The sequence below is a fragment of the Macaca nemestrina genome, chromosome 4, assembly GCF_043159975.1.
Source record: "Macaca nemestrina isolate mMacNem1 chromosome 4, mMacNem.hap1, whole genome shotgun sequence".
NCBI classification, from domain to species: domain Eukaryota; kingdom Metazoa; phylum Chordata; class Mammalia; order Primates; family Cercopithecidae; genus Macaca; species Macaca nemestrina.
The window spans coordinates 167,216,119-167,233,213 of NC_092128.1; the positions used below are offsets into that span (position 1 = coordinate 167,216,119).

Here is a 17,095-nt window from a genome sequence, read left to right on the forward strand (position 1 = left end):
GGCTGACTTATATCTGGTCTAAGAAGATTCTGTCTTACTACAACATAATTTTATAAAATTGCCAGTAAGTTTGTATGTCTAGAAAAAATACAAAGATATGTCTATTATGCACAATGTCAAGGCTGTTAAATCTTTATATCTCTTAAACTCAATGACAAAAAGAATATTACAACATTCTTTTGTCTTTTGCAACTAAAGTATTTTTAGGTAAGTTTCTAAAATAATAGCTTAGAGGAGACTTAATTACTATAAGTAAAATTATTCTTGTTACTCATGAAATTTAACAAATACGAAATCTCATTTAATGTCCTTTGGAAAAGTTGGTTCCTCCACTATGTTTTGTGACTTCTATCTTACTTTACGTTGAAAGTTCTCAGGTTGTTGATCTGTGAATTCCTTATTACAATCTTTAATATTAAAATATTTTGAAACATGATAGAATGAGAAAGAGAAGCCAGACAGTATCAAGTTGTACAGCAGAGCAAGCACTAGAGTTGACCATCAATGGAATTCAGAGACAGCGTAAACTTGGCTGATGGAAAAAAATATTTCTGTTCACTAAATTCTAATTGAAATTAACACTTCTACATGAAGATGTACAACAAATTATAAAACTATGAGGGTTAACTTCAGGTTGAATATCCCTTATCTGAAATGCTTAGGACCACAGATACTTCAGATTTTAAATTTTTTAAACAATTTTGGAATATTCTCATACACAAAATGAGATATCTTAATGATGGGAACCAAGTCTAAATACAAAATTCATTTATGCTTCATATTCACCTTATACACATAGCCTGAAGATAATTTTATACAATGTTTTAAATGATTTTGAGTATGAAACACAGCTGTGACTGTGTTTTGACTGTGAATTGTCACAGGAGGTCAGGTGTGAAATATTCTACTTTTGGTGTCATGTTGGTGCTCAATAAATTTTAAAGTTTGGAGCATTTTGGGTGTCATATTTTCAGATGAGGCATAATGAACTTGTATTACTTGTCACCAATATAAATCACGTATTTTTCATATAAACCAACAGTTGTTCCAGATATCTCAATATCTGGATATCTCAATATCTCAATATCCAGATATCTCAATAAATACATGTATTAATATATTATCTATTGAATGTTTGTATAAGTATAGATTTCTTATAAAATGCTTTTAATTTCATGAATTCACAAATCTGCTCTAAGAAAGGGGTACATGAATAAACAACGATTAAGAATTCCCCTGATTTTCTCAGGATAGTATGGTTGTTATCTGGTGTTTATTAATCCTTTCTCCATCTTCCATTTCAGATTTCTCACTGTAGCTGGTACAAATACCTTTCCTAGTGAAATTACTCTGATTTTAAATTTTGAATTGCCTTGCCCTTGACAAACCATATTTGCTAAAATTGTTCTTTAACATGATCTGGCATAACAACACATCTTCTGTCAAATGTATAAGCAAAATGTATGAGGTGTATTTTCAAAATACATCCTGACAATAAGTCTATTCATTCTGTATTTTCCAGCATGGTGACCAGCCTAGCAACTCTAATGATTATGTTATCTACCAAATTGTCATTATCCATGACACACTAGGCATTAAGGTTTTTCATATCATCCCTGCTTCTCACCACCTTTAAGAGATTTCTCTTTGGGTCAAGACATTATCTTTTTTTTTCTTATCATTGCAATGGAAGTCAAGCTGTTCTTACTACTTCTAGCACTGTCTCTCCTCCAGATACTTCATCACACTCAGAGATTTGCTTCTTCTGCATGAATTAAATTATGCCAGTACTTGGCTGAGAATACTCCAATATGTACCCATACCATTCACAACGAATACTCAGTATGCTGACAATCTTTACTTATGACCTTACACAATCTTATTTTATTACTTCTTTTTGGGCAGTCTTAAGGGGGTTTTCTGCCTGTGGTCTCCCAAAAGTAAAATCAAGGTGTTGGTCAGGGTGGGCTTTTGCCCTGAGGCCCAGGGAGGAAATTGTTTTAAGTTTATTCAGATAGTTGACAGAATTTGGTTTCTTGTGGTTGTAGGAAGGAAGACTTCATTTCCTTGTTCATTGTCAGAGTGGATTCACTGTATCTTCTAGCGAACTCCTACCTCTTTAAATGAGTACTGCACCATCAAATTCTCCTCATGCTTGGTTGATTTTGACTTCCTTAACTTCTACCAGCCAAGGAAAAACAAACCAAACAAACAAACAAACAAACAAAACTCCTTTGAAAGACTAGAGATTAAATTATGCTTATTAAATTCATTTCTGTTCTGAAAGTTTATCAAGCAAAGTCAACTGATTAGTAAACTTAATTACATCATCAAAATACTGATTGCATTTAAATTAATACAGTCATGGACTGGATATCTCATCATAATCACAGTCCTAGCTAGGAATTAGTCATGGAAACATTAAGGTGGCCATTTTAGAATTTTCCCTATTTCAAATGTAAAATACTTGGGAATGAGGATGTATTCATTTTCTACTGCTATATCAAAATATTGCCATAAATTCAGCAGTTTAAAACAATGAATATTTATTATCTTGCAGTTTCCAAGGACTCCAGCAATTTTGTCTGGATTATTTGCAAGGCTTCCATCAACATGTCCACCAGGGTTGGATTCTATTCTTGAAATTTGACTAAAGAAGGCTATATTTCACGTTTATGTTACTGATGGTGAAAATGAATTCTTTAGGGTAGCAGTAGGCTCTTATTTTCTTGCTGGCTATTGAGGCCACCCTGAACTCCCAGAGCCCAGTCTCAGTTTCTTGCCTGTTGTTCCCCAAAGCACAGCTGTTTGATTCATCAAGACAACAGGGAAGGGTCTCCTTACATAATGGGCATTATAATATTACATAATGTAATCATGTACATATAATCTCCATATCTTATTCTTGTTGCCTTATTCTATTAATTAGAAGTAAGTCACGGGTTCTGCCATGCAAGAAGAGGATATTACACAAAGGAGTAAATACTAGGGGAGAGACCATGAAGGAGGCAACTTAAGAGTGTTTTCATGGCACACAAATTTTGGAAAGCAAGACTAAGAGTGGCGAGACCGAGACGGATGGATCACGAGGTCAGGAGATCAAGACCATCCTGGCTAACATGGTGAAACCCCGTCTTTACTAAAAAATACAAAAAAACTAGCCGGGCGAGGTGGCGGGCGCCTGTAGTCCCAGCTACTCGGGTGGCTGAGGCAGGAGAATGGCCTAAACCCAGGAGGCAGAGCTTGCAGTGAGCTGAGATCCAGCCACTGCACTCTAGCCTGAGTAACAGAGCGAGACTCTGTCTCAAAAAAAAAAAAAAAAAAAAGGGTGGCGAGAAACATGTGTGTTTGGAGTGGGAGAGAGAAGGAGAGATGAGAGAGAGGTCCATGTTGGTGTGGGTGGGCATAGAACTAATGGCATTTAAGCTGCATTCATGTATGTGTAAACTGATAATGCTTCTTTATTTTATGGTCAAACTCTTGGTCTTTTATTCTGTATTTTTTTAAGTAACTATTGGTTTCTCTTGCTAGCACTTCCACTGATTAGGAATCATAGTTTCCTATCAATAAAATATTTTTTAAAAGTAGATGAACATTGATAGCAATATATTATTATACTTAGATAGAAATAGAAAATGAATCAAAAAGTACTGGATTAAATTACCATAAAAGGTTAAAAATAGAGGTCATTTTCTTATCAAATTAAGTGTTTTCATATTTCTTCATTCAAAAAGTCATTTTAGAAATGTAAACCTTTCCATAAGTAAAAAAGGATATATATAAAAAACATATTATTTATAATATATATTATGAATATAATATATAATATATACAACTAAATATATATCCTTTGTATATTAATCAATGAAAACTTTTAAGTAAATTTTTACATGTACAATATTATTTTTGAACTAAATATAAACTCTGAATATGATTATAAGTAAAAGAAGGAAACAGATATAAAAGGCTTAAATCATAAGTGATATCTCAGATGGCAGAAGGAAGAAAATACCAAGGTACATTTAATCAAAGCATGCAATACTTAGGTTAAACATGAAAAAAAAGCAGTAAAATCAAAAGGAAGAGATTTTGAGTGGGAATTTTTTTAATTATAAAGGTTTTTGCATGTTACATTAAGGATATTCTACCCTGAATTAGTTGGGAGGCTACTTTCTGAAAGATATCTAAAATTATTTTTAATTAAAAACATCATAGAGTTGATAATATAAAAATAATTAGCTTTGAATGATAGAACATAGGAAAATCAGGAGTTTACTAAAATAGATCAAGTGATATAATGAACATATATGTTGGAAAATATCAGTAATTATAAGGTAGGAGAAATGCCTTCTGGGATTTTTAGGAGGTATTGATAGAATGTGTTATACAATTTAAAAAGAAGATGAGTCACTGATTTGGAACTATATGAATTAAGCAAATTGTCTGAAAATACACTAAAAGGGAATTTAGGAGAATTCATTTGTTAAAGATTGAGGAGCAAGGCAAAATATTTAGGCTTGGATATTTTTTGTTTTTTATTTGAAAAGCATCAGCATGCAGAAGACCGGCAAAACCATATGAACGAGTATCATATTCTGTGGAAGAATTTATATGAAATGACCACTTTTAGAATTCCACTGAAAGCTACTGAGTAGGAAATATCAAAAAATGAGGAGGAGAAAAAGGAAATAATGGAATATAAGAGACCAAGGCAGAGAACAAGGAGCTAGTGGAGTATAAGAGATCAAGGCAGTTTCAGGAAGGAAGCTGTCAATATGTCACATATGGATGTCAGAAGAAAAAAAAAAATCAAGCACTGTAAGTATAAACATATTTATTCAATTTTATACTTGAGAATAAATATTTTTAAGACCAGTTTTGGAAATTTTTTGAAGCTAGAAGTCATTTTGTCATAGTTTAAAAGTAAATGTGAGTGGTCTACCTTTAGTTTAAGATTGGGTGAGTAGGGCCATATGATTAAACAATTAAATATTGTGAAATGATTAGGTAGAAAGAGAAGAAAGCACAACATATTTTGCGGGGTGTGCAGTGGGGTATATAAGCCTAAGAAATTAACAACAGGTGTCTTAGTCCCAGTGTCTCAGATCATTTGTGCTGCTATAATAGAATGTAACAAACTGGGTCATTTCTAATGAAGAGAAATATATTGGCTTATGATTCTGGAGGCTGAGAAGTCCAATATCAAGGCACATGCAATTTTGGTGTGGAGGAAGGGACCAGTCTCTATTCTCAAGATGGTGCCTTGTGTGCTGCATCCTCAGGAAGGGGAGACCACTGTTTCTCATGTAGCAGAAGAGCCAAGAGAGGGAGCCTGCTCATAAGATCCCTTTGATTAATTTGATTAATGCATTAACTCCACCCATGAGGGTGGAGTCATCATGGCCTAATCACCTTTTAAAAAAACCTCAGCTCTCAATATCTATACATTGGCAATTAAATTTCAACATGTGTTTTGGTGAGGACAGACATTCAAATCATAACAACAGATGAAGGCAAAAAAGACCAAGGAACAGATTTTATTTTAATATTTTGTTTAAATCTGCCCTAAAACCTTGCTATTCGAAATGTGGACTGCAGAATAGCAGCATCAGCATCACCTCAGAATCTCAGGACTTATCACAGGCATTTTGAATAGGAATAAACAGGTTAACAGTGTCTCCAGGTGAAATTTGCATTACTCTTAACTATCCTGATGTATACAGGTCTGAACACTACTGGTGCTCACTTAGTCAATTTCATAATTCAAGCTAATTCAATATCAAACAACTTTTACAGTAAGGTAACTTGTTAAAAAATTGTAGAGAGTACCTACTGGATTTAACTGATGTGAAATAAACTTGATCATTGTTATTGAGTAAACAGTCTTTAGTTACATTATTATTTACATCTTAAAACTCCAGTTGTTCTCAACAGAGGAAACGAAAGACCCAGAAAAAGGTATGTAATTAAAAGCTGTCATCAAAGTGTGCATTTAACATACCATAAAGCAAAATTCTTCTTTAACTAACAGGAGGTTGAATAAGAGGTTTGGGTTCCTCTGTGACTAAAACTATTACACATCTGAGTAATACCTAAAGTATATTCCTGAAAGACTTCAAGATCCCAAACCGCACTATATGTCAATAAGCTATTATTAAATTGGAACCACATGAAAACTAGCATAAACACAGAAAGGGAGCCATATTGTTGCACTATTGTCTTGATTCTCTAGTGTTGAAATATAAATTCAATTTACCATTAAAATACATAAAAGATATACCATCTGAAATAAAACTAATATTTTTCTATGTGAACTAAGAACATAAATATTTAAGATAATGTTGTATTCAAACAGGCAAACATGAAATGGAATAGTTATAACTGTATAAGAAACATACCTTAATAATTGTGTGCAACAAGATTTTATAATACAAAAATTTAAACATACAAGTTATGTGAAAAGATTTTAAAGGGTTTATAACACTTCCTCAACTGTTTCTAAGGAAACAATTGTAATAATAAATGATACTATATTCATTTTAACTCCAGTCTTTTACTCACTTATACTAATATTTACTGACCATGTATTTTGGAACAGGCAATATGCTATGCAGCTGGGATACAATAGTAACATGAGAATCACTGCCTCCCGCGAGCTTGACATTCAAAGAAGATATAACTAAAGTGATGAATTCTTGTTCAACTTAAGGTAGCAGAATTACATGGAGGAAAGTGAGTATCGATTTAGAATTAACTATACCTCTCCATTATCAGATAAGAGTAATTTAATTGAAATGATTACTAATACTACTTTTTTAGGAGATAAACTTATTTAATATACATTAGAGTGATTGAAAATTACTTACTAATTATTAAATCCATACCCCCCAAAAATCCTATAGCAATGCTCTCAAAACTTTAATGTCCATAGGTGGAAATAAAGATTCTGATTTACTGGATGTATGGCGAGGTCAAAGATCACAAATTTCGAGCAAGTTATACCAATGTTGCTGGATTTTTCTTTTAATTAATTGGCAAAGTTGTATAACTGCTGAGTCACCGTTTCTGTTTCCTTCTTGGAGCCACTTTTCTCAAAAAATAAATGTTCTTGTCAGATTCTTTTAAAAAATAGTTGGGTGTCTCTGTACAGTGAATGTGTTAACTGTGGTTAAGACTTTGTCTGTGGCTTTTGAGGGGCTCATTTGCTCTGGCCTCTTAGTTAAGTAGAGTGAATGTTCTTTGCAACTTTCCTCACCAGGAAGCTGCTTTGTCAGAGCCTGAGGTTACTACTGTGTGAGCAGGTGCACACAATTCCTGTATTGGAAGAAAAAGCAGTGCTTCAGATGAAGAAAACTAAAATTGTCCAAGTCTTTTACACTTTGTTACTGAAACACTTGCCACAGTTAAAGAAATATCAGATACCCTGACAAAAGAAAGAGCAAATACCCTGACATTTTATTTATGTTCAGAATAATTTATTTTTATAAGAACCACGTCTGGAAGAAAGATAAAATGTAGCTCAAACGTTCACAATCAAAGCACGCTGAAATAGAGAGTGCTATTGTATTGATGAAACACCCCTTATCAGAGCAGACTCACAGTGCTGTAAATATGACTATATTGTTAAGGATAAAGGAAGTACTTTTACTTCAGGCAGCCCACTGACTGAAATACATAATGCAAAAATAAGTGAGTGTTGTATGCTAAAAAGACTCTTTAACATATTCTTAAATTCCATTAAAAATGAAATTAGCATCGGAAAAATGTTTGACCAGAATAAAAAGAACCAACTGAAATCTGAGCTCTTTTGTTTACTATTCATGAGGTGTCATATATGATATATAATTTCTGAGTATTGGCTCCTTTAAAAAATTGAAGATAAACTTTTTATTTCTGTTTCCCTTTGAGATGATGAAGAGTAAATAAAAACTAAAAGTAAAATGTTTCATAAATTGCAAATTATTATGTAAATGCAAAGCATCATTACTATGTGATGTTTGCCTGGCTTATTTCACTTAACGTAATGACTATAACATTTGAAACGGGGAAAACAATGTCTTACTTCAACACCAGCTAATAGAAAAATGCTACATCAGGATGGATTCTAAATGTTATTGATCCACTATAAAGAGGAATTTTTTAATGTGCATATGTTGCCCTCTGGAATGACATATTTTACAACAATAAAAATGAAATGTTAAGCCAAATTAAGATTTTCCCTTCAAATTCATTTTATTGCAGTATTTTGACACTTTCTATCAATGCCTTAACAACAAATTAATATTTTCTATTCCCTTGTAATTACATTATTACAATGGAATCTAATTCTTTGACTGTAAGATCTCTTAAAAAATAAGCTTTACCATTTAAAATCATTTCTATTAGAAAAATTATGTTAATAAATAAGACCCATAAATCTTCAACCTTACTATTATGTATTTGACTTGTACTTTTAGACAGAATGGAATAAATCTTTATTAATAAATTCTGGTTTTTATTTCATGGGTATTTACTTAATCTAAAAAAAAAAAACTCTTCCCTAAACCTATTAGATAGGCTGGGCAAAATAAAACAAACAACTTATCAAAGATTGCAATAAAGGAAAGCCCAAAAAATAAAAACAAACACAAAAAAATGGTAGGCATAAAATAAAATGTAGATTCTTCTAAAAATGTTTGTCAATGACAGAGTCTGAACAGCAGCCCAGTATAAGGGATACAAGGCCTTGTAACATCATAAAGTAAGAAGCTGAAACAATAGCGCCTCAGAATTTGTGGACCACAAAGAGATACACACTCAATGAAATGGTAAACTTTACAAAGTCCAACCTTTCTACAAGGAAAAGATAAGTTCTTTATTAGTTTTAGCTCCAGGTAGTGGAAACTATCCTCCCAAGAGGACAGGATACTTTAGCCATGTTCTTAATTATATTTGGGATTTGAATTTTTACCGCAACATTATAAGACAACAAATAGCTTTAAAGTGTTTTCGAGTTGGTAGTAACTGGGGCACCTGGCAGCAGCAAACACAAATTCTCACTAAAGAAAATGACTATTAACCTAAGCCCTAAGAACTACTACTGATTAAGACCATTCAAATATATGTTTGCAAACCTAAATTTCAACACTACTGATTAAGACCATTCAAATATATGTTTACAAACCTAAATTTCAACATAGAATAAAGAAATTATCATACATTAGTTTTTTTGTTTGTTTGTTTGTTTGTTTGTTTGTTTGTTTTTGAGACGGAGTCTTGCTCTGTCACCCAGGCTGGAGTGCAGTGGCGGGATCTCAGCTCACTGCAAGCTCCGCCTCCCGGGTTTACGCCATTCTCCTGCCTCAGCCTCCCGAGTAGCTGGGACTACAGGCGCCCGCCACCGCGCCCGGCTAGTTTTTTGTATTTTTAGTAGAGACGGGGTTTCACCGTGTTAGCCAGGATGGTCTCGATCTCCTGACCTCGTGATCCGCCTGCCTCGGCCTCCCAAAGTGCTGGGATTACAGGCTTGAGCCACCGCGCCCGGCGTACATTAGTTTTAATAAAACAAAATTAGACAACTAGGTATTTCAGATGTGTAAATTTATATATATACACACTATAAAACACATGCAATTTTTTAATGAAAGAATTGAAAATACGAGCAAGGAATAAGAAATGAGAAAATATCAAAAGACAGTTTTAAAATTAACAGTAAGAATTTGTAGAAATGAAAAATGTCTTCACTGAATTTAAAAGTTCAATGGATGGTTTAATATGAAGATTAGACACAGCTGAGAGATAAGCAATGAGTTGGAAGATATAGCTGGGCATGCATGTTAAGAGATGACAGGCAAAGAATGAAAATTCTGAAAGCTGGGAAGAGTTGAGAGGCATAGATTATGGATAGAATGAGAAGGTATAGTATGCATCCAATTGGCATTCTGAAAAGAGACAATACAGAAAATGGAAGAGGGAAGAAACAAGATGGAGTCTCGCTCTGTCACCCAGGCTGGAGTGCAGTGGCACGATCTCGGCTTCTGCTCACTGCAAGCTCCGCCTCCCAGGTTCTCATCATTCTCCTGCCTCAGCATCCCGAGTAGCTGGGACTACAGGTGCCCACCACCGCGCCCGGCTAATTTTTTTTTTGTATTTTTTTAGTAGAGACGAGGTTTCACTATGTTAACGAGGATGATCTCAATCTCCTGACCTCGTGATCTGCCCACCTCGGCCTCCCAACGTGCTGGGATTGCAGGCGTGAGCCACAGCACCTGGCCAGAAACAAGATTTAACACAATAAAAGGCTGTGAATTTTCCCAAATTGATAAAAAGCATGCCTCTGTATTTTAAGGAATCATACTGAAACCAAGAAAATAAATTTAAAAAAAGAAAATCTTCACTTGGACAAATTATACTGAAAATTTAGAACATCAAAGAAGATAAAGAAAATGTTAAAAGAAAAAAGGCAGGCTACTTATAAGAAGCAAAGATTAAGGGAATATACAAAATGATACTACAAAACATCTTCAGAAATGAATGGGGATTATAAAGAAAATTATCAGGATATTCATTAATATTGGTCAAAGATCTATGAGAATGTGATTTGGAAGAGCTACAATGGCTAATCTGTTCCTTAAATAGTATGATGAATTGTTGGTTATCATGTAGTAACCTGTTATATTTAAATATGGAATAAAACATTAAAAAATCTAAAACACTAATTCTAATAAAAATGTTGTAAGTCAATTGATTAGGAAAAGAGTATACTTGGATAGAGACTTAAAGGAGTAAGTATTTGATCCTCAAAATTAGTATCAACTCTCAATTCCTGAGGCTTTACAATTTGTTAAGCCTTCCTCAAAGGGGCAAAATCTATTAACTCCATTAGACCTTACACTAACTCAATGGAGTACATAATTTCATTTTTCCATTGTACTGATGAGGAAAATAAAACACAAAGCAATTATCCATAATTAGGTTTGACTTTTGGCTAAGTATTCACTTAGAAAGTTATCTTTTAGAACATCAGGAAATCAATCTGTCAGAACTAGATAACACTAAAACTATGAGCACACGAAGTTACATCTTTTATAATTGTAAGTTAATTAAAATATGCTCTATTTCTTCTAAAATATTTTTCCATAAATGTTTTAATATGCAAAAAACTATTCTAAATGCTATAATTTTCATTTATCATGACCTCAAAACCTTGAATTTATATTCCTAAACACAGGTCTATGCAGAGTTTTTATTTATACTATGCAAAATATATTTTATTCCGACATCCTTGTAAAGCTATTTGATTGTGATTTAGTTTTTAAAATTATGATATAATTAACTTTGTACATTTAAACCTTCAGCACATGACTCAGGATTTTCTGCATACAGTAAGAAAAATTGTATTATATTGAATAGCAATAACTTCTTGAACAAATATTCAAGTGAGTGAATTCCTTCATATAAATTAGAAATGGTAAAGCTTGATAAGATTACTTTAAGTTAATGCATATTCTTATTCCTTCTGTAATTCCATGAAAACTAATACCTGAGTAACTGCCTTCAATGAAAATCAACCCAGAATATGAGTAACATGGGAAATTATCTGTTCCTAGTTAATTACCCTTAAATAAGATACTTTTTACCATTTGTAAATATGAGGGTAAATACATACATTTATAAGAAAATTCCTAGCTTAGACTATGTCAAATTTTCAAGTTACATTTTTATATAACATTCTTATCTCTTGTAGAGTATGCCCACTAAACAAATTATGTCAAATGAGACAATGCATGCTGTGGAAACAAAAGTGACTTAATCTTGGTTGCTAATCCATCTTGTTCACTTTGGATTAACTCCAGTTCCATGAATGCCTCCAGATTTCTACTTGATTTGCTGTGCTTAGCATAAGAACCTGTCAATCTTGATACAAATCATCAGCATACAGTATTCTTACCTGTCCTGGAGGGTTGCCTTTAATTGTATACCATTCGCAGTGGTATATAAGCCCTGAGTCTGGGGAGTAACAGTTTGGGGATCTACCTGTCTTGCTGCCACCTGAGACCATGCTTCTATCAGTAAGCTACCCCAGTAAACAATCTGGATTTCTCTGTCTCCTTCTTTGGTTTGTCACATCTTTCTGCATTTGGAGGTTGTTTTGTAAATATGACCCTTTCACAGAACACATCGGAAAATCTATAAAAGTGTACATTACTTCATCAGTATCAAATATTATTATGTTACTACTACTTTTATTAAGCTACAGCTTTCTTTATTTTTACAGAGTGGCAGAGGCCATATATAATAGAAGTTGTGCTATTCTTCAGTCGTGAAGCAATGTGGTGTTCAAATCATGTCTTGCATAGGAAATATACTACATTTCAAACTTAGTATGACATTATGTCAAGAGCATTTCATCTCTTCACTGAAATTTGAAATAAAGATTATGGATGCCACCAACATTTTTAATTATCTCCTATTTCTTACTTTAAAAAAAACAAGAGAATAATCATACGAAGGAAGATGGGCCCCAGCTTATTACTTTCAGTTTAAAAAGTGAGAAATGATGAAAATTTGAAATCTTTATAGAATTTAGAATAAAGAATACAGGAGTCTGATAGTTATTAGTTAACTGGGATAGTAAAGAAATACGAGTAACACTATGACATTTATAACTTAGATGAAAGGAACTAATTCTTTAAAAGACACACGTTTCCAAAACCCACAAAAGAGGAAACAGATCATCTAAGTAGGTCTATTTTAAAGGATTGGAATAAGTAATTAATGATCTTATAAAGAAAAAGCACAAGGTGCTAAAGATTTTACCAGTAAATTCTACCAAACATTTAAAAAACAAATACTATCAGTTATCCACAAACTCTTCCATAAAATAGAAGCAGAAAGAATACTTCCTAATTATCCTAATGTCACAATCAGATAAAAACATTACAGGAAAGAAAAACTATGTATCATCATCTCTGGTGAATGTAGATGCAATAATGTTCAACAGAAATATTTCAGTACAGTTCAACATTATAATATCTATTAAAGTAATTCATCTTATCAACAAGCTAAAGAGGAAAAATCATATATCATTTGATGTATAAAATAAGAAGGCACTTATCAAAATGCAACGCCCTGTCATGATAAAATCGTTCAAACTAGGACGAAGGGGGACTTTGTCAACTCTATAAAGAACATCTACTAACAGCTTACTGCTAACGTCATGCTGAATGGCAGGACACTTGACATTTTCCTTGTCAGATTTTGAAAAAGGAAGCGATGTTCTCTTACCACTTTTGTTTGACATCCTGTTGGAAGTCTTAGCTAATGCAACAAGACAAGAAAAAGATGCAAATGATCAAGGGGGAAACAGTCTTTGTTTGCAGATGATATGATTATCTATGTAGAAAATTCCAAAGAATGAGGAACAACAGCAACAATGCCTGTAATGACTTAAGCTAGTATAATGATGCCATTGATGTTTTGTAGATATCCACAAAGTGGTTAGAAAGTTTATATGTAAAGGCGCAAGGTCTAGAAGCACCAACACGATACTGCAGAAAGACGAAGGGGATTGACACTCTTGATTCAAGATTTACTCTAAAGCTACAACAATCAAGACAGCATAATATTGGAAAATGGATACACATAGAAATTAACTGACCAGATTAGGGAGGCCAAAAATTGACCCCCACAAATATAGTAAACTGATCTTTGATAGGAGCAAAGGCAATTGAACAGAGAAAGGATAGTCTTCTCACCAATTGACTGGAAAATCTGGCTGTCCATATGTAAAAGAAAAATCAACGTAGACATATATATTACACATTTCAGGTGAATTAACTCAAAATAGATCAGAGACATAAATGTAAGCATACAAAACTAAAAATCTCCTAGAAGCATCATAAGAACAAATCTAGCTGACCTTGTATTTGTCAAGGTATTTTTAGATACAATACCAAAACCATGGCGCAAGGAAAACAGTTAGATAATTTGAACTTTACTAAACTAATACTTCTGTGAAAAACCCTGAGACAAGAATGAAATAACAAGTCAGGTGTGGCGGTCCGTGCCTGTTGACTCAGCTACTTTGGAGGCTGAGGTAGGAGGATCATTTGAGCCCAAGAGTTTGAGACTACCCTGGGCAATATGGGGAGACTTCATCTCTAAGAGAAAGAGAGAGAAAAAAGAAATGGCAAGACAGAGCTCAGATAAAATATTTGCAGAAGAACATATCTAATAAGTAACTTTGTATCCAAAACACTCAAGGAATCCTTATGACCCAAAAGAAAAAAACTAACAGGCCAGTTTAAAAATAGGCAAAAGTGGGGAGGCTTTGCACGTGTGGGGACACGGGCTATATGAGAGCTCTCTGTATTTTCCACTCAATTTTTTTTTTAAATCTAAAACTGTTTCAAGAATTAAAAATGGGCAAAATACCTAAACAAACACCTCATCGAAGAAAATATAGTTGGCAAATAAGCATATGAAGATATTTTCAACATCATTTGTCATTAGGGAGTCACAAATTATAATAACAATGTGATATCACTATACACATTTTAGGATGACTAAACAAAAATAAAAACAAAAGCTGGCAATACCCACTGCAAATGAGAATGTGGAAAAGCCAGAATCCTTCCTCATTGCTGGTGGGGATGCAAAACAATACCACATTGGAAGACAATCTGGCAGTTTCTTACTAAAGTAAACATGGTTTTACCATATGATCCAGTACTGTGCTACTCCATATTTACTAGCTAATTTGAAAAATGTCCAAAAACCTGCACTTGAATATTTATAGCAGATTTATTTATGAGCACTAAAAATGATTGGAAGCAACCAAGATTTTCTTCAATAAGGGAAAGTATAGGCAAACCAGGGTACCCCAAAGCAATGAATATTATTCTGAGATAAAAAGAAATAAACTCTCAAGCACAAAATAACATGAAAGCATCTTAAATTCATGGAGCAAAATGAAAAAAGCCAGTCTGAAAAGGCTTTGTACTGTGTGGTTCTAATTATATCTCATTCTAGAAAAAGCAAACTACAGAGACACAAAAAGATGAGTGGCTGTCAAGGGTATGGGGAAGATAGAGGATTAAATATGTGAAGTGAAATATTTTAGGGTAGTGATTATATTATGTATCACACTTTAATTGTGGATATGTGAGACTATTCCTATGTCAAAACACATTAAGATTTATAGCACACAATGAACTTTAATGCATGAAAATTATAAACATTTTTTACAAGGTTGGAGAAATCACAAGATTGAATATAAAATAACATATGTCATCCATATTGTAATTACATACTGCAAATATGTAAAACAATCTCAGTAAGGGAGGTAGGAGAAAAAGGTGTCGACCTCAAAATAACTTTGGAAATGAGTGGAGGTCCATAAAACCAATGGCAAGAAATTATACATAACCACTGAAGCTTCGTTGTTAAAGTTTTATTCCATCGTGATACAAGTTAAAAATTCTGATAGTACTATTCGTGTATACTGGAATTGAACAACCAAGTAGACAGATGAGAAATGTTGGGAGCCAGATTTCTCCCTATTGGAATGGGAATTTATAGATAAACGAGGGAAGGAGGGAAGAATGATCCATATAGTAATGGATTAGAATTAAAAACATCAGTCTGAACAGATGTTACTTAATATAGAAATGGTTGGTTACATATATAAATATTTATAGAGATATGTATAAATCCATTGGTTAGTATATACATGCATGTATTTTCTTGTTCTGACACCTAAGAGAGATGAGAAGCAGGATATCCCAGCAGCAATAAATATATTAATACCTAACCTGTTCTTGATTTCTAATATTCTTTAATAAAAGGGACCAAGGAACCAAGAGTCTGGAGAAATGACTGACTTTAATATTTGGGCAGGGAAGTTTCAAGAGGAATCTGGAGCATTTTGCAGTGTCAGAAATTAAGGAAATGGTGCACAAACAAACAAACAAAAAACTCTCTTCACACAACTATGGAGTATGCTAAAAAAACAACAACAAACAAACAGGAGCCAAATTAAAGAGCGCCCAGTGGTCAAACCTGGAAAGATTTGAGTAACAATAAATAAAGCAATATTGTATTCTAATCTAAAGAATAAAATACATATCCATGAATTCATGCTGTCATCAATTAAGGATTGAATAAATACATACATAGATTCAGGGGAGAAAAGTTTCCATGCAGAAAATTTCCAACTTATTTATGTGGATACCTTCTCCTCAAAGAGGTGAAGTGTGACTCCTCACCCCTTAAGTGTGGGCTATGCATAGTAACTTTCTTCCAAAATAAAGCTGATAAAGCTTACTGCAGGCAGGTGATAAAAATCATCTTCAACTATGCTAAATGATGTGGATACAATATATCCTCGATAGGATGTCAGTAAAATGGTACTTTACTTTGTGATTTTTCTCCCATATTTCCAGAACCCTGGTCTTGTCGTGAGAAAAACTTCATACAAATGCTAATGTGGGACATTCTAATTATCTGACCAGCACTCTTCAAAACTGTCATGGTTATCAGAAACAGTCAAAGTCTGAGAAAATACTGCAGAAAACGGAGCCTAAAAAGGCATGACATCTTGGGCCGGGCGCGGTGGCTCAAGCCTGTAATCCCAGCACTTTGGGAGGCCGAGACGGGCGGATCACGAGGTCAGGAGAACGAGACCATCCTGGCTGACACGGTGAAACCCCATCTCTACTAAAAAATACGAAAACAGCCGGGCGAGGTGGCGGGCGCCTGTAGTCCCAGCTACTCGGGAGGCTGAGGCAGGAGAATGGCGTAAACCCGGGAGGTGGAGCTTGCAGTGAGCTGAGATCCGGCCACTGCACTCCAGCCTGGGCGACAGAGCGAGACTCCGTCTCAAAAAAAAAAAAAAAAAAAAAAGGCATGACATCTCAATGCAATGTGGTATCCTGAAAGAGCAAAAGAGATTAGGTAAAAACTAAGAAAATCCAAATTAAGGATGTCCTTTATTCAATAATAATTTATCAAAATTGGTTCATTAATTATAACAAGTATACAGTATTAAGGTAGGATATTAATAAAAGGGAACACTAAATGTGTATTTAAGACCCCTCTGTATTATATTAGAAAT

General features: G+C 33.7%; 1 long non-coding RNA gene across 4 annotated transcripts in view; it reads left to right on the forward strand.

Moving 5' to 3' along the window:
• LOC105472828 (uncharacterized) overlaps positions 1-16,550 on the forward strand; it is a 75,412-nt gene extending 58,862 nt beyond the window's left edge. The window contains exons 3-5 of one of the 4 annotated variants that reach the window (XR_011621759.1): positions 4,548-4,818; positions 6,599-6,732; positions 16,425-16,550. This is a non-coding gene — a long non-coding RNA (uncharacterized lncRNA). Of the gene's footprint in view, positions 1-4,547; positions 4,819-6,598; positions 6,733-6,931; positions 7,067-12,256; positions 12,410-15,827; positions 16,023-16,424 lie in introns of those variants that run through there. The other 3 variants (XR_011621761.1, XR_011621758.1, XR_011621760.1) reach the window with 3 other exon arrangements.
• The last annotated feature ends 545 nt before the right edge of the window (positions 16,551-17,095 follow it).